Consider the following 18,604-nt stretch of genomic DNA (forward strand, 5'->3'; position numbering starts at 1 on the left):
CCTGAACCTTGAAAGGTGCTCAAGACTAGAGGTTGTACGAAGGCCTGGGATAGATAAAGGGCTACAAGGAAAAAACTCTTCATTTAACTAACTATTTGTGTTCTGAACAATTCACAGTGGTGTTGGGGGGAATCCTACGCTACCATCTCTGCTATTGTAAATAGCTGCATTTTTCAGGCTTGATTTGGGTTTGAGTACTATTAATATATCCTCTGATTTACATTGGTTTATAAAATAGCTTTTTACCTTCAAAATACTGTTAAGGAGGTCTTGCTGAGAATTTGCTTAAATTCACCAATTTGTTTAAATTTGATAAATGCTCTGGGGTACACTTTCATTGGGGTGAATGAAGGAGTGGCTGCACAGTGCCAAGAATGCTATTGTTAATCAGAGTCACATCCCTTAATGACCCCCAGGCTCCCTGCTGAAAAGTCATCCCTTATTTCTATCTGTAATTGCAAAAATCAAAAGCAATAGAAAATATTTTTTTATTCTAGATATGTTTTTAATCTGTGACTTTAAAGTTAAGTGCTTCCAAAGTTGCCAGACAACAACACTATAAACATTTTAATTGCATAATGTGAAAAATATATTCACTAAATCATTGGGTAACTGAAGAAACACAGCAATTTAGTGATGAATAAAAACCCTCTGTAATTTAATATTTTATGTCCTTACTGACTTTTAACCAAGCAGGGTAAAAGCCTTTTGACATAACCTCTCTTGCCATTCTTTATTATTTGAACACTGTTATTTATCTGGGTTTCAGATATATTTATGTACATGTATGCTGGGGGAGGGAAATGTATTAGCAAATGCCATGGATCTTCAGCATGACTTGAGCTGCATAATTGTATATTTAGTTCTAAAAATGGATGACTTACATAGGGGAGCACTAGCCTGCAGACAAGTTTTCAAGTGCACATTTCTGTGAAATATTCAAATGTAGATATGAGTTTCTAGAGTAGGAATGATGTGCTCACTTATTTGGCAAGCTCTGGAAATGCCATGTTCCATGCAACAGAAGACTTCATGTGGTATGCTGAAAGATGCAGATGGTGGTAATAATACAGATATAGCTTAGTGACTTGTATCATTGACCAAACACCAACACAATGTAGACTGCTGTCTGATACCAGTTGTCCACTTAGTGACCATTTCAATTACAAATGAGCAATGCTCAAAAAGTTCAGTGGTTCAGCTTGGGTAAATATCCTCCCTTCAAAGTACAAGTGCTTATCCGAGTCTTTGTGCTCAGAAAATGAGGGTTGAAATCTCAGAAGAACAAAATTTCTCTAGAGATTTCTAGTACTCTCAGGCTTTGGACTGTGTGGAAATTCTGTGAGAGAACAGATTTGTCATATATAATTCAGTACTTCTTATCTTAGTTGAAACTGGGAAGAAGAAGACGAATACGTTGTGCACATACAGGGCTTTCTGATTCACAGATCTCAAAGCATTTTTCAAAGGCTAGGAAAGTTTTATTACACAGATGGGGTAATTGAAACACAGAAAGGTTTATGACCTGATTTTTCTGAGCTCCTAAGCAGCTGCAACTGCCAATGAAGTAATTTTATTCTCAGGTCTGCCAGATTTCCTAAGTAACCTTAGGCAAGTAACATAACTTCTCCAGAGGAGCAGCAAACAGGGGAATTAGAGAGGGAGTGTTAGAAGCTTTCATTCTAGGTTCAATTCTGTGCTCAATACTGTGATGGTCAATGATGGAACGGTAGTTATGACTTGCAATGGATCTGCCAAGTTTTCTTTCCTGTCTGAAGCCAAAAGGGACTTCCACTGTATGAAGTGCAAGATGGTGGTTGTGCTGGAGAAAAGATTTGTGGGTTTGCAAGGACACATATTGATTCTGTTAATCACCGTAAGGCTGAGGAGTACTTGTACAACCAGATTCAGGAAATATCACCATCGCAGATTAAAGAAAGAAAAGAAATGGCCACCAAAGAACCCGAGTGTGTGGAAATTAGAGAGGAGGCAGTTTGTAATCACCAGGGGCAAAAGGAAAAGGCAGCATTTTACACAGTTGAAGGCATATGAGGATGTGATCCATGGAAAGAAGAGGACCAAAAGGGATTCCATAGAGCCAGAAGTATCCAATCATTATCAAGTTTCCAGTGAGGAAACTGCAGAAAATTACTCTGAAAATTGAGCTGGCTGAATAGAATGGGAAACTGTACATGACATACATGAATTTTTAAAAATTAAAGATGACAATTTCCTTACTCAAAAAGTGTTGCATCCAACATGGGGGAATTCTACAGTAGATCACATCTTGACAGATGAAGAGGAACTGATCACAGAACTAAAAGTTAGTGATTATGGGGTGCAAGTGATCATTATTTGTTGACATTTGCTATCTGTAAACAGAACAGAATCCCAACCAAGCATTTATATACTTGGAGCTTTGAAATGACCAACTTCATAAACAATTATGAGCCAAATCACCTGGGAGAAAGAATTTAAGCAGAAAAATATGACCAATATCTGAGAACTATTTAACACACACTTTACTAGATGCTGCAAAAGCCACAATCCCACTATGATGGGGTGTTGCGCCCCCCTCCACTGCCGAAATGGTTAATTGAGGCCAGCTGGGCCAATTAACCTATTAGGCTACAAGCTTGGAGAAGTAAGGCTGAGAGGAAAGCCCTAATTAGGAGAGGCTCACCTGTGTGGGGACAGGTGAGGCTTTTACAAAGCCAGGGAGCTGATAGGATGAAGGGGCTACAGGGAAGTAGTCTGCAGTCACTCCCTGTGAGTTGTGAGGCTGGCACGTGTGGAAAAGGGGGGAGAACAAGAAAGTAAGGGCAGGCTTAGGGAAAAGGCAATAAGGGCCAGAAGGGAACATACCTTGGCTGCTGACTAGAGGGTCCCTGAGCTGGAACCCAAAGTAGAGGGTGATCCCCTACCAGAAGTAGCACCAGCTGGGAAGTGGCACCAGTTGGGCAGTGAATGGGAAGACTACCTGAGCTCTTCACTAGAGAAGAGGCTTTGATACCCCGAGAAGGGGAAACCCACGTAGTGACCTGGCTGAATGGCCAAGTCATGAAGGAGCACCCAGAATCACAGAGTGCAGCAATCGGTGGAAGGGGCCCCTGCCCTGAAAGGAGCTAATCCCAAGAAAGGCCAGGAGGAGGCACTGCCTGCAGTGAGTGAACCCTGTGACCTGCACCAGTGAGGGAAAAAAGGCTATGCTAGTTTTTAAAAAAAAAATATGAGGGGGGGGAGTTGGTAACAATGAGTATCCATTAGAAATCACAGAAAATTGATAGGGAAAGCAAATACACAAGCAGTAATCTATGGCCTGCAGCGTTAAGGACAATGTGTAGACTTCTGTAAGGCATTTGACTTGGTACCATACAACATTTTGATTAAGAAACTAGAACAGTGAAAAATCAATATGGCACACAATAAATAAATTAAACTGGCTATTTGATAGGTTTCAGAATGTAATTGTAAATGAGGAATCCTCATCGAGTGGGTCTGTTTCCAGTGGAGTTCTGCAGGGACTAGTTCTTGGCCCTATGCTATTTAATTTTTTTTTTTTTTTTAATCAATGATTTGGAAGGAAACAAAACTTAGGCCATGGTCACATGACAGGTTGTGGAAGACAATAAGTCTATAGATGTGTCATGGAATAGAATCTAGTTCTGATTCAATGTTATGTTCTCATTCCACTAGATTACCGTTGTGTTCCAGGAAATGCAGAATGTTATGAGAAAATGCTAGCCATCTCTTTTGAACCTTTGAGTTTTGCATGCTGTTTTATTTAAACCAATTCTGTTGTTACTTTCTAGAATGTGCATTAAATATAGTGTTCCATCAATCTACACTGTTATCTGAAATATGGCAAAGATGTTGGTAGGCTTGAGAAAAGAAAGTATAGGTGTGTCTAGCACCAACTGCAATCAAAGCAGGATGCTCATTAGTATACGTCTTGCTGAGTAAGATTAGTTTAGTTAATATATTGTACTTCTACTGAACCTTAACATTTTATTGTGCCTTCCATCTAAGGATCTCAAAGCACCATACAAATATTAATTAAGCTTCACAACATTATTTTGAAGTAGGTAAATACTAATTCTGCTTGTCTTACAAAAGAAATAGCAAAGACTCACAGGTTTCGGAGTAGCAGCTGTGGTAGTCTGTATCTGCAGAAAGAGAAGGAGGACTTGTGGCACCTTGGAGACGAACAAATTTATTTGAGCATAAGCTTTCTTGAGCTACAGCTCTCTTCACCGGATGCATGTAGTCGAAATACAGTGGGGAGAATTTATCTACGCAGAGAACATGAAACAATGGGTGTTCCCATACACACTGTAACAAGAGTGATCACTTAAGGTGAGCTATTACCAGCAGGAGAGCCGGGGGGGGGGGGGGGGGGGGACATTTTGTAGTGATAATCAAGGTGGGCCATTTCCAGCAGTTGACAAGAACTTCTGAGGAACGGGGGGGGGGATAGTTTTACTTTGTGTAATAACCCATCCACTCCCAGTCTTTATTCAAGCCTAAGTTAATTGTATCCAGTTTGCAAAATAATTCCAATTCAGCAGTCTCTCGTTGGAGTCTGGGTTGTTGTTGGTTTTTTTTTTTTTTTTTTTGAAGTTTTTTTTTGTTGAAGATTTGCCACTTTTTAGTCACAAATCGAGTGACCAGAGAGATTGAAGTGTTCTCCGACTGGTTTTTGAATGTTATAATTCTTGACGTTTGATTTGTGTCCATTTATTCTTTTACGTAGAGACTGTCCAGTTTGACCAATGTGCATGGCAGAGGGGCATTGCTGGCACATGATGGCATATATCACATTGGTAGATGTGCAGGTGAACGAGCCTCTGATAGTGTGGCTGATGTGATTAGGCCCTATGATGGTGTCCCCTCAATAGATATGTGGACACAGTTGGCAACGGGCTTTGTTGCAAGGATAGGTTCCTGGGTCAGTGGTTCTGTTGTGTGGTATGTGGTTGCTGGTGAGTATTTGCTTCAGGCTGGGGGGCTGTCTGTAAGCAAGGACTGGCCTGTCTCCCAAGATCTGTGAGAGTGATTGGGTCATCCTTCAGGATAGGTTGTAGATCCTCGATGATGCATTGACTCAGAGTTTGTTATACACACACTGTCTTATGGGAAAACGTAAACACTTTCTTTCATGAAACAGATTTAAACTGAGATGCTTACTCAACCCACATCAGTATCTCTAAAATTTGTGTAGCTATCTCATAGCCAGGCAAGTGCCTGATGATTACCTGTCTCCTCACACCAAAGGTGGTTCGTTGTCTGTGACGGACCTTCAGCATCCTCCCTTCCAAACTCCATGCTTGCCCAGTTATTTCCCAATAGACAGCTTGCAAGAAGGCCATAGAGTTTTTTGTTGTTTTTAGTTATAGGAGGAGTGGGAGGGTGAGAAAGAAAGCTTGACTAAAAAGAGGTTGCGGTGCATTGTTGTACATAACCAAGCACAGCTACGGATAAAACATTTAAAATGGGTGTAACTGTCATTTACACCCCCTTTTAAGGCCCCTTGTACTGCCAGAGTGGTGTAAACTGGCTCCCTTGTGCCTCCCTCCTCTTACTATGCTCAGTAGAGACTGCATGCAGCAGAGAGCCCAGGTCCCTGATTCTGGAACTGTTCGGTAGGGACGGGGCTGTTTACAAAATTCAAACCTGTCCCAGTGTTGAGCAGGTAGCTTAGTTATTCAAGAAACATTCCGTACTATGAACACAGACAGAGGATACTAAAGGTTAACATATGGCACAGCCAGTGCACTTGCAGTGTTTCAGGGAATAATGGTTCAAGTTCCCAAGGAGCTAAATGCCATCTGTTTTTACTGGTAAGTGGGAGAGATTCAGAGGAACACTTGAGAACCATCAAACCAAGAGGTTCTGAAAACATTGCAAAAAACATAGTTGTGGGTCTTAAAAACCAAAGAGAGCTTTCTTCCAGAATCAAGCTGCTTATTTTGGCAATAGCGCAGATTCAGAAGGGATATAATCATTGAAAATGAAAGCATGCCCTATTGAGATTTCTGATGTACCCCCCCAAAGGTTTCAGAGCTGAGGTGTCTCTAACAGGTTTGAACTACTACTATTTCAAAACCTATCAACATTAACACAATAACTGCCCCTGAATAGTTTGGAGCAAGTGGGAAACTGTTGCATTTGACGAAGCAAAACTGAGTAGTTAGTGTACTGAAGCATTTTAATCCTGTTAGTAGTGCTGCTTTCTGGGAAGGGGTGAGGGTTGTTATTTCATATGTACAAATTATCAAAGACTGAGAGTCAGTTTGTTTAAGGTATGAACAGTTCTTCTCCAAACCAAACCCCAGTACTCAAGTAGAAAAAAGAGGTACTAGGCATTATTATGAGGACAGTTAAATATAATGAGTATTTTTAAATATTCATCAGGAAGAATTCAGCAAATTCTATGTCTGGTATTTCACCCAATGCTTTGTTCAGACACCTCCAGGGTGTTGTTGGGGAGAGGGGGAGGAACAACAATGTGCTGCACATTTTTTTGGTGCCATTTAGGTCTACACCACAATCAACCACTCCGAAGTCTCCAGCAGATTCTTAATAGTCAGTCATGAATTTGATTTAGGTAGATCTTATTTAACAAAATAAAAGGATGAAAAACCGCACCGGTTACGAGTAAAGAAAGGGGTAGGTCAATGGGTTTTTCCCAAAGGTATTCGAGCCAGTGATGTACCTGATAGCCAGTCTTTGTTATCTCTTGTTCTTCCTCTGTTATGAGATAAAAGCTCAGAAGGGGCAAAAGGCAGTGAAACTGAAGCTGATGTCAATGTAATACCCAGACAGAGAATGTGATGCTTTTTATTGTCCCGAAGAAGGTGAATTTCAAAATAATAGATGAGGAGGTGGAGGAAGGTACAGAAAGCCTTTCCTTTCAAACATTGTGGAACCATAGTCCTCCCAATAGAATAATCATAGAGAGGAGATTAACATTGAGTGTGTAGCTATTGACATGTACTGCACCTTTTAGTGTTATCTGTCCCACTGTTCTGCTATGGGGAGTGCTGCGAATGAGTTTGAAATGGAGAATCTTAGAGAGAGGTCTCTCATGTACTTTCGCTCATGAATGCATTTCTTCTCTCTTCCCTTGCTGTTTCCCTTTAGGCTCAAATAAAACCATCCAACCTGAAAGTACATTTTTATTTTTTATTTATGAAGTGCATAACTAAACCTATCCTGACCCATAAGCCAGGCATAGCTTTGGTTTAGAGAAAGGACTAAGGTTCAAAACAGTTCCTATGTTAGACAAACCAGTTCAGATCTAGATTGTGAACATAACCTTCATTTTGGTGCTGTGGGGTTTCTCATCTAGAAACAGGCTGTTTTCTTGAAGACTTAGAATTTCTTTCCCTTAAAATGTCTGTATTGCCTAGTTCTTTGTTTAGAAATCCTAGGGCTAACAAAACTCCTTTTTATTTTCTGAGTGAGTTCAGTCTCTGGTGTAGCTGTGGCAGACAACTCTCTGACCTTACTTGAAATACTTAATTGAAACCTTCCATCCATGCATAATAATTTCATTATACAACATGTCTTATATAAAGCAGATTTAGGAAACCCTGCAATTATAACTATTTTTATGAGTCCTCACCTTTTCTTTAGAACACGTTTCGCTGTGGAACAATCACCCAACAAACCAACATCTAGAGATAACTTAATGACTTCTGTTTAGTGTTTCCAAGCTCTAGCTTGCCATACATCATGAACTGTGTGGGTTTTTTTTTTTTCTAAATTGTAATTAACACTGAATTTTGACGACAAAGAAGTTAGAATTTTACCCAATAACTGTGGTGTTCGCCGAAAATTAAAAATGTATTTCTAAAAAGTCATTAGGTTATGAACATTTATCCTGGATATTCTTAGTAGAAATTAAAATGTCTTGGATGAGATTTTAAAACAAAGAAATCTTGCTGGTGCTTGGAGAAGCCTCTAACCAATGTACTGTAATGTCCCACCTAGTGGCAGTGATCCAACATTGCCTATTATTGGCACTGGAAACTATGCAGTGAACACACTAGCAAATGCTAATCAATATAGTCAGAACTAGGAGCCTGTGAGAGTGCCTAGCCATTACACCCCTCCCCCCGTGTCTCAGAGGGTGCAGCATGTACTACCTTCCAGCACTGGCCAGGTCTGCTTGCCAGGTGCAATGGAAGGAAGTCGTGCTATTAGGCAGTGCCCTGTGTCTTTGGGAATTTTGGCCCAGAGAAGTTCCTGAGTTGAGGAGAGCATAAGAACAGTAGTTTTGTCTGCACATTTTGCATAAACTGTGAGCTAGTAAAAACAGGGTCTATAATTAAAACTGTCTTATCCGTCATGGACCAGGGCCCCATTGTCCTGCATGCTGTGGAAACACAGACCAAAAAGATGGTGCCTACCCCAAACAGTTTACTATCTCAGTATAAGACAAGAGACAACAGATTAATACAGACTGGGGAGTACAAGGAAACAATGGCATATCATATCAGTTTTAATGTCATTGCAGCAGCAAATTGGGAGCCAGGAGTTCATCCCATATATATTTGTCATATGTATAGATCTAAGTATATAATCCACATATAGCAGTCAGTTTCGAATAATGCTTCATATGCAGCAAGCTGTGGAGCTATGGCAAGTGTATTCTGTTATTAATTGGCTATGGCTACAGTATCTGTCTCCATCCACTACTTGGGAATAAAAGATATTCTCAGTTTGTGTCCCCATTTGAAAACCCATCTGAAAGTATAAAATGATGTTCCTCTTTGCTCTGAATTTTAAGGCTCCTCAAAAGGATTTGGTTATAAAATAGAGGATTAGACAGAAATAATGTTCTTAGTTTCAAAGCGGGAGAATGCAATTGACATCACTGCACAATTTGCTCATCAAAATGGGGATACTGACTATATGTGACATTCTGAGCTCTTGTTGCAGTAACACTTTCAAAAGATTAAGCTGAAATGGGAACAAAATACATATACAAAAATTTCAGGCTAAACTAGATTAAAATTTACCTACAATCAGGAAGCATGAGCTCTTACCACTTAGCAGCAGTTGTTTAAGATGAGGCAAAGTATGTTTCATGCACAAAGATTTACAAAAGCTACAAGCACAAACATTTAAAAATTTCTAGCAAGTTTGAAACACCTTCCGAATTCTGCTTTCTATTCCTTTCCTGTGAAAATGCTTGGCAAATCCTGGCCTGACTGGATTGCAAAGCCACTGGTTTTAATAGGCTTGTGCGAGGGGTAAATAAGAGTCTGGCTTATTCCATAACAGTTGCACATATTTAACATAGGTTTCAGAGTAACAGCCATGTTAGTCTGTATTCGCAAAAAGAAAAGGAGCACTAGTGGCACCTTAGAGACTAACCAATTTATTTGAGCATAAGCTTTCGTGAGCTCAGATAAATTGGTTAGTCTCTAAGGTGCCACCAGTACTCCTTTTCTTTTTGCAAATGAGGTGTGTGGTTGACGGGTCAGTTCATGCCTCTGGTGTTCGTAACTCTGAGGTTCTGCTGTACTATAGATCATACTGTAGTTGTATTCACACTAATTTAACAGTTTCCTCCCCAGAACAGACAATTTACTTCCTTTTTTTTCCTTTTTCTTTTTTTTTTTTTTTGTTGAGAGGGCAGTTCATACTATACCGTGACACTCAAAATGTCAAGAGTTTGCATTTAAATGCTAATGCCAAGACATTTTAGGATGTAAATTGCTCTCTAAAATTGTATTTAAATGCTGGCATGAATGTCTATTATCCCATGGAATAATAAAACTGAAGCTACAATATATATTTCTGCATTATATATTGGTATTTAAAAGGAATTTAGAAATTCACAAGAATCTGGTGGTCTTCTTTCCATTCCTGACGGGCTTAACAGACAGCTCTGTTCTGAACTGTGTGAAAATTCTGAGGCCTGATCATCTTTTATTGCTCTGTACTTATAGCTGCTATATTAAATTAGAGGAATATATGTTCAGACTCGGGTAGAAATTCATGTTTTTGAAATGTATAAGATAAGTCTTATTCCATTAGAAGGCTGATTATTCATAAATGCACTGGCAATATAAACCTGTGCTGTCCTGCGTGCAATGTTTTAGAACTTCATAAAATTTTGTTTGCTTTCATTGGTATCATTTGTGGGCAGCAGCTACACCTACAAATGAGAAATTCAGGCAGATAAGATGTCATTGTTGATCTGCTCAGCATCTAGATTGGAACTGTATCAAACTAACCCTAAGCGTTTCTAAGAGCTAGCTGTTTATACATTCAGATAAACACAGTTTGTAATACTTTGGAATAGATTTGTCTGGTGATTACAAATGATGATTCATCTTGCACATGGAATTCCAGAAATGACCAAAGTACAGATGGGTCACAATGATTACACCAATTTCCTTGAAGTCTAGGGAGCGTTCAGATATGGGATTTTGGCTTATCCTGTTAGTGAAAGGAGGGACCCACTGTGTAATTTGGTTCCATCCCCAGACTTTCCCAGAGTTTGTGTGTTGCTTTCTTAATGACCTCTTTAAATATTAGATGCTCTTATTTTATAATATTGTGGATCTTGGGTTGAGAATTTTTTTTTTTTTTTTGGATGAAAGTCCTCCAGAGAACATGGGCCCTCTGACTCCAGTTCTACTGATCATGATACAGAGAACACTCAAACTATTTTAAATTGGTCTCCACTGTACATGCCCCAAACCTTCTATACGTCATATTAGAAGAGCTCTCACAATTTTTATGTATTCCAACAATTGCAAATCTACCTGTATAACATGTTCAGAACACAATTTATTTACATTTCTTTTGAATTTTGAAATAATGTCAGCTGCAAACCCTATTCTAGGTTCCTCTGCAACAGCGAGGTCCATGTCTTCTAATTTATTTGGAAGACAGTCACTGTCTTCCTATGTCTTGCTCTCTTTGGTTTTTGCCTGGTGAATGAGTGCAATTTCAAATGCAAAAGCTATGTTAATTTATGTCCTTATTCTGGCCAGCCATCAGCCCCCACACAGGTTACTCCTGCCAGATCTAAAGTCTCAGTAGAGGAGGGTACAGAGATGCCATGGGTGGCAGTGCATACCATAATAAGCAGACCATACACCCAGCCCAAAAGTCTGTCCTGGAACACCCCTTCACAGCTGAGACACTCTCCTCAGGGCAACCCAGAACCATAAGCCACTGTATTCACCCTCTGCCTCAGCAAGAGTCAGTTTTGCTGGATGTCAGAATGGGTGTCAGCTCCCTGCCTCACCAGCAAACTCCTAGAGACTCTGCCAGTCTAATCCTGCCCTGCAGGTAACATTCAGTGAGCCCAAGTTGTGCAGGTATGTGTCTCTGCAATGTCCAGTCCGTCTCACTGAACACTCATATAATTTAAGTTTGCTGCCTCCAAAGAGACAGAGCACACACCTGGCCGGTAGTTTAGCTGAAGACTGACACTTCATTTCTCTTAACTTTTTTGACTGCTGCACATTGAGCAGATGTCGTCATCCACAATGACTCCAAGAGCTCTTTCTTGAGTGGTAACAGCTAGTTTAGACCCCATCATTTAAATTTACTTGGGATTATATTTTCCTATATGCATTACTTTTCACTTATCAACACTGAATTTTGTCTGCCATTTTAGTGCCCAGTCACCCAGTTTTGTGAGATCTCTTTGTAACTCTTCACTACCCACTTTGGATTTAACTATCTTGAATAATTTAGTATGATCTGCAAACTTTTCCATCTTACTGTTTACCCCTTTTTCCAGATCATTGATGAATATGTTAACGTGTACGGGCACGAGTACTGTTTCTTAGGGGACCCTGTTATTTACCACTTTCCATTATGAAAAATGACAATATATTCCTACCCTTTGTTTCCTATCTTTTAATCAATTAGTGATCCATTAAAGGACCTTCCCTCTTATCCCATGGTGTTTTACTTTGCTTAAGAGCCTTTGGTGTGAGACCTTGTCAAAAGTTTTCTGAAAGTCTGAGTACATTATACCAACTGGATCACCCTTATCCACCTGTTTCTTGAAACCCTGAAAGAATTCTAACAGATTGATAAAGCATGATTTCCCTTAGAAAAGCCCTGTTGACTTTTTTCCCCAGCATGTTCATTCATATTTGATAATTCTGTCCTTTTACAATAGTTTCAACCATCTTGCCTGATACTGAAGTTAGGCTCACTAGCCTATAAGTGCCAGGATCGCCCCTACTGCCTTTTCAAAAAATTGGAATCGCATTAGCTATCCTCCACTCACCTGGTACAGAGGCTGATTTAAGCAATATATTATGTATCATAGTTAGTAGTTCTATAATCTAATATTTTAATTTCCTTCAGAACTCTTGGTAATACCATCTATTCTGGTGACTACTGTTTAACAGCTTGTTCCCAAACCACCTCTATTGACACATCAGTGTGGGACAGTTCCTCAGATTTGTCACCTACAAAGAATGGGTCAGACATTGGCATCTCTTCATTGCAGAGAATGTGAGCTACTGATGAAAAGAATTCATCCTTGAATGCTCCTTTAGCACCTTGATTGTCCAGTGGTCCCACGGATGGTTTGGCTGTCTTCCTGCTTCTGATGTACTTAAAAAATATATGCTGTTAATTTTTGTGTCTTTTGCTAGTTTCTCATCAAGTTCTTTTTTGGCCTGCCGATTACACTTTTTTACATTTGACTTGCCAGAGTTCATGCTCCAATACTGTTTTTTATTTTGTTTTTAGTTTTGGGTATATAGTTTTCATGAAGCTTGCAGGCATTTCACTCTTGTGACTGTTCCTTTCAATTTCCATTTAACTAGCTTCCTCATTTTCATGTAGTTCCCCTTTTTGAAGTTTAATGGTACTGTAGTGGGTTTCTTTGGTATTTTCCCTCTGCAAGGATGTTAAATTTAATTACATTACAGTCGCTATTACTAAGCAGTTAAACTATATTCACCTCTTGGATCAGACCCTGTGCTCCACTTGGCCTAAAACAAAAATGGCCTCTCCCCTTGTGCGTCACAGGACTAGCTGCTCCAAGAAGCAGTCATAAATGGCGTCTACAAATTTTATCTCTACATCCTGTCCTGAGGTGACACATATTCAGTCAATATGGAGACAGTTGAAATCCCCTATAATTGTGGGGTTGTCTGTTTTTGTAGCCTTTCTAGTCTCCCCAAGCATTTCACAATCACCCTCACCATGCTGGTCAGATGGTCCATAGTGTATATTGCTAATGCTATATTCTTATTCAAGCATAACATTTTTCTTTCCATGGATATTCTATGGTACAGTTTTTTATTCATTTAAGATTTTTACTATATGACCCTATGCTTTCTGTTACATACAGGGCCACTTCCCCACCAGCAGGACCTAATCTGTCATTCCTGTATATTTTGTACCCTGGTATTACCATGTCCCACCAAGTTTCCGTGATGCCTATTAGATCAGTATAATACCGGGCACCAAACTTCCATCCAGTAAACCTTAGTTTTACTGTAAACTATCCCATTTATTTAAATGATTTGATTGGGGAGGTAGGTGCTTAACCACTTCAGGTGCCTAGTGGGATTTTCAAAATACCTTTTAAAAAATCGGGCCCCATGTGACTTTGGAGCCTCCATCCCCCTGTTTCTGAAAATTTTATCCTAAAACTTTTTTCTAAAAAAAACAAGTTAACAAAAGCTGGTCAGAAAATTTTTTTTGCTTTTTTCTTTTTCCTGTTTTCATCAGCTTCATCTTAACAAGTTTTCTGACTGGCTCCATTAGGGAACAATTCACATGCTCTCATCAACTTATTGTTTAACAACTAGCACACTTCATGGCAGTTTTTCTGCCCCACTCCAGATTATTTTGGTTGCTCAAGTTGCACATAAAGCGCAGATGCTACTCAGCAGGCATAGAGCCAGTTCCGGTTCTACCCTCCTGCAATCTCCAGCAGAGGGGGCGGAGCAAGTTAGGAATGGGTAGGGGCAGGGAGGAGGCATGGCCAAAGCACACCACACTCTGGTTATCCTCTGTTGGGTCACAGTCCCTTGTGGATTATTGGCAGCTGGTGAATTAATTTATTATTTTTTAAGAGTGGACCCAAACTGCTCTTCCTCATGCATGGGGCTGGAGCCAAACAGGGAATCTAAGAGCCATACAGGCTCTCTGGCAGCCCTGCATCTTGGCTATACTCCGCGGGAGCTAGGAACAGCAAAGAATCTAACCTCTAGTGGATTTGCAAAGCTTACAGACCAAATAATTTTGCAGGTTTGTTTTCAGGGTCTCTAACACCCTCCCCTTGTATAACTGAAAGCTGATTGTGTTGACGTTAGTATGCAATGGTAATTTCACATTTTCCTTTATTTTCTTCAGAATGACAGTAAAATATTCCAGCAGATGCTTACAAATCTGCAATCTTTTTATGCACTGGGGGCTGGATCCAAAGCCCACTGAAATCAGTGGAAAGATTCCCATTGACTTAAGTGGGATTTGGATCCCGCCCTTAGAGAAATTCTTAGAGAACTGCGTGACATTGTCATCTACCTATACAAAATTAAAGAAGGAAGTGCCATCTCAATGTGATTCTACTGTTTACATGCTGGAAAGGCTGTCAGACCAGTTACAAAAGTCTTACATTATGCACAGGCAAGAAAGAAGGCATTGTTCCATTTTCTACACTACAGAAATATATAAGGCTAGATCCTTGGGACCGCTACTGGGGTGCAACCAGCCACAATACTTTCTCTACCATCTACCTGCAGCTTTCCCTTATGTCCTGGGGATCCATGACACCCAGCATAGAAGGCATTCCTGGGTAAAAGGTAACATTTGGCCCCAGAGTTCCCTTGTGCTCTAAGTGTCCCTGACTGCTGGAGCAACCCCTTGGGTCTGTTTCATTTACAGAGCTCCTGGCCAGACTCATGATCCCTGGGAGGAAGTGTAATAATGGCTTAATGCCTCTTTTAGTCCCCTTCTTCTGTCCTGACCTGTATTCAGTGCACCCAGACCAGATAATGCAGTCCATAGAATCATGTGAATCCTTCCAAATTTAATCCAAAATTTCTTGCTCAAATGTTTGTGATAAAACCAGTTCTGATGTGTATTTCGTTGTAAAACCATGTGCAAGTGTGCTGGCTCCTATGGGACTTACTGGATCATTGTCACCAAAAGTGGGGCTAGTGGCCTTGTTAGACAACACCGTGTGACTTATTCCATGTGTCCTTGCAATGAACCCAGGACAAGTTAATTGTTTGTGCAGCACTCTGATTCTGCAAAGGAATCTATCCACCTGGAGTGTTAGGCCTGTAAAGTCCAACTAACCTCAATTTCTTAAAATTGTCGTCTTGTTAGAGGTCATTTTGCAGACTGATATGTTTGATAAAAAAGAAAGTCACAGCTGGTGTGTGACCATATGGTGAATCAAAGGTGATTCTAAGTGCTTCCAAAGTAAGGATGTAATGTATCAGAGTTAGATGTTGCAAGCTTTAGGAGGTGGCCGGTAAGAGTTTGTATTAAAAGCCAGTTGAGTACTGCTACCTTCTCATAGAAATCATATAGGTTAATTTATAGTATACAGTTGTTATACAAAATAGGACTGCAAAAGTTTATCCTGGCTGATGTTGTTGATACAATAAATACCAGAGGAATTACTCATGACTGTGGCACTATTTTAATGGGTTGAGAAAGAACGCATTTGAAGTTACTGTAAAACAGGCTAAGAGTCAAACAATTCCTATTAGTCAGCCTGCTAAGAGAGAGACTATAAAACTTTAGATGAGGTTGAAAAGAGTAATGCTGCTTTTGCTGAGAAGTAGGTGGCTGTTATTTTTAATGGACATGACAACAATGATAAATGCCTAAGAGGGAGCCCTCCAGCGATATTTTTACTACCTTAATCCAAAGGTTAAGAATAACATGCAGCTTCGTGTCCTATTGATGCTTATCTGGACATTATATACAGAGTTCCTCATAGAACTGACTGTCCTTCTGATGAAAAACCAACCTTTTCTTTCTTTGGCTCCTCCTCCAGCAATTCCTATATTATTGCACCATAAGACTAAACCTCTTCCACATGATGAATAATGCAGCTGAGCTAAATTTTAGATAACCAATCCGTTTTAGAGTTTGGTGCTTTGGGATAACCATTTGCAATTTCAGGGCGGAAGAAGTCACTCATCTTGCTGTAGAACATGTATTACTGTGTCCCTTTTGGATATGCTTGATTTCAAAGTAACCAAAATTCAGATATGTGAAATATGCATAAGCTAAATGAAAAAGAAAATGCAAAATGTTATCCCAATCAAAAATATTCCCCTTTTCTTACCTCCAGTTTATTAATAGCCTCTTCCTTAGTAGAAGCTTGCTTACATAACAAAAAATGTTTTTGAACCTCTCTTGTAGTACTTCACTGGAGAATAGCCTTGCATGCCATTTTCTGAAATGCAGAATACTTAATAACCTGCCTTGACTACAAATACTGTCAAATATTTAAGCTATCTTCCTTCCAATGTTTGTTTAGAATCCACTGTCAGTACAACTGAGAGAGTTATGACTGGGATTGCAGAATAAGAGAGCTTCTTAAAGGGGAAATGTGGAAAATTCAGATCTAGAAGATGCATATGTCGATGTAGCTTGTGATACAATGAATTAGTGATGAGTAAAGGAACATCAGTGGAAGATAAGAAACTACATCATAGTGAAGAGGATTCCTCTGTAAATGAATCCCATGAAACATTTGCACCACTTAGCAGCCCAGACATCAACTGACTTGAAACACAGGCACAGTAACAATTAAATTATTGACTAAGTAGTTAGATGAAAAAACCTTTAAAGTACAGTACTCTTTTTTTATTTTTTCCCACTGGATTAAGTACATGTCAGTGGAGGGGATACTTGTCTACATCAGGAGGAGACAGGGAATGCAGTGGAATGCCTGCAGCTGCTAAACTGGGAGAACAGGAAGGGCTCAGAGACACATAATGAAATGAGCTGAAGAAAAGGAAGTAGAGAAAAGAAAGGGGGAAATTAGGGCTCAATCATGCAAGGCACTGGGCACTCTGGCCCAATTTAGCAAGGTATGTCCATTGATGTCTCTGGTTTGGTCACATGCTTAAAAATAGGCACATGCTTAAGTACCCTGCTAAACTGGGGATGAAGTCAAAAGGGAATATTCCTTTGCTTAAGTGCCAAGCTGGATTGGCGCTACTGTGTTCAGCACCTTGAAGGTTTGAACCCATAGGCTCTTTAGAAAAGCTGTAAAAGAACAAAAATAAGAACCAACATCCTCCTGTCCCCCAAAAAAGGGGATAGAATAGTTTTATGTATAAATAACAATAAAAATCAGGCAATAATCACTGAGAGCATAAGGAGGGGAATGTGATGTTGAACCTCTATGGGCACACTTGGATGTGGATGTTATAAGCCATGTTGTCTGCTTGACTGAGACTGTCTGAGAGCAAAAAATTCTGAATTCTAATTCTTTCTTTGCCAGTGACTTTCTCTGTGGCCTCAAGAAAATCACCCAGGATCTGTCTTGACATCGCCATGTGTAAAATATGGAAGATAGTATTTACCTGTTGAATGTTAGAGAGACACAGTGGGTAAGGTAGTATCTTTTATTGGACCAAATTCTGTTTGGTGAGGGAGACAAGCTTTCAAGCTTAAACAGAGCTCTCCTTCAGGTATATGAAAATTATAAAGATTATATCAGGTTTATACAGCACTTTTAAAATATGAAGTACTATGAAGGTATAATTGCTAAGAGTGATGAGTCAGCCTTTCGGAGTTGACTGCCACCCATTTCCCTTAGAAAGAAATTATTTTATATAGTAACATGTCTTTGGCTACATCAATTTCTTTGAATCATCTATTTGGATTTCTAAAACATGCTGAGAAAAATATTTTTAGTCCATTAGAACTGATCAAAAATTTTCAAATTAAAAACATTTCCTGAAAAAAAAAAAATTCATGGAAAATGAAACTCTTCCTGAGACAATGTCATTTACAATTAATTTTTTCCATTTTTATGGGAAGATTCCAGACACAGTGTTGCTTTTAATTGATTTTCTTGGTTGCTTATCATGATCTGAAATGAAACACAAAAATGGAATATGAAATTCAACTAAATTAAAAACACAATTTGAAAACAAACTGCAATTTAAAACTAATATTTTCAGCTCAAATTGCCTTTTTCACTTCATTTTTGGTTTACAAAAGCAAAAGAGTAGAACTAACAAACTTTTTTTCATTTTTCAAATTTCCCACAAAAAATGAAAAATTGCAAATGAGAATTTTTCATTCAAAATTTTTCATGGAGGTAAGAGAACAGTTTTGTTTTGTTTTTTTTGTTTTGTTTTGTTTTGTTTTTTTTCAACCAGCTCTATCGTCCACATAAAATAATTACTAAACAGTCATTGAAAGAGCAATTTACAGATTGGCTCATTGTACATAAGACTCCAACTTTCCCAAACTTAGAGATAAAAAGAGCCTCAACTCAATATCCCCACAGGGAAAACGCCCTTTTAAACAGATGGCATGTTAAAAGTCCTCAGGGTCCAACAAATTCAGGCTCCCCTGGACCGATAGGGGACAGTCCAGAGCTGAAAATCTATCCCTGACC

At 39.3% G+C, this 18,604-nt stretch overlaps 1 long non-coding RNA gene across 3 annotated transcripts in view; it reads left to right on the forward strand.

The window, feature by feature from the left end:
- Positions 1–18,604, forward strand: part of LOC122466826 — a 185,472-nt gene that overhangs the window by 75,223 nt on the left and 91,645 nt on the right. The window contains exon 2 of one of the 3 annotated variants that reach the window (XR_006292694.1): positions 17,477–17,585. The exons of the other annotated variants lie outside the window; for them this stretch is intronic. This is a non-coding gene — a long non-coding RNA (uncharacterized LOC122466826). The remainder of the gene's footprint in view (positions 1–17,476; positions 17,586–18,604) is intronic. 3 annotated transcript variants of the gene reach the window in all.

The sequence above is a fragment of the Chelonia mydas genome, chromosome 8, assembly GCF_015237465.2.
Source record: "Chelonia mydas isolate rCheMyd1 chromosome 8, rCheMyd1.pri.v2, whole genome shotgun sequence".
NCBI lineage: Eukaryota > Metazoa > Chordata > Testudines > Cheloniidae > Chelonia > Chelonia mydas.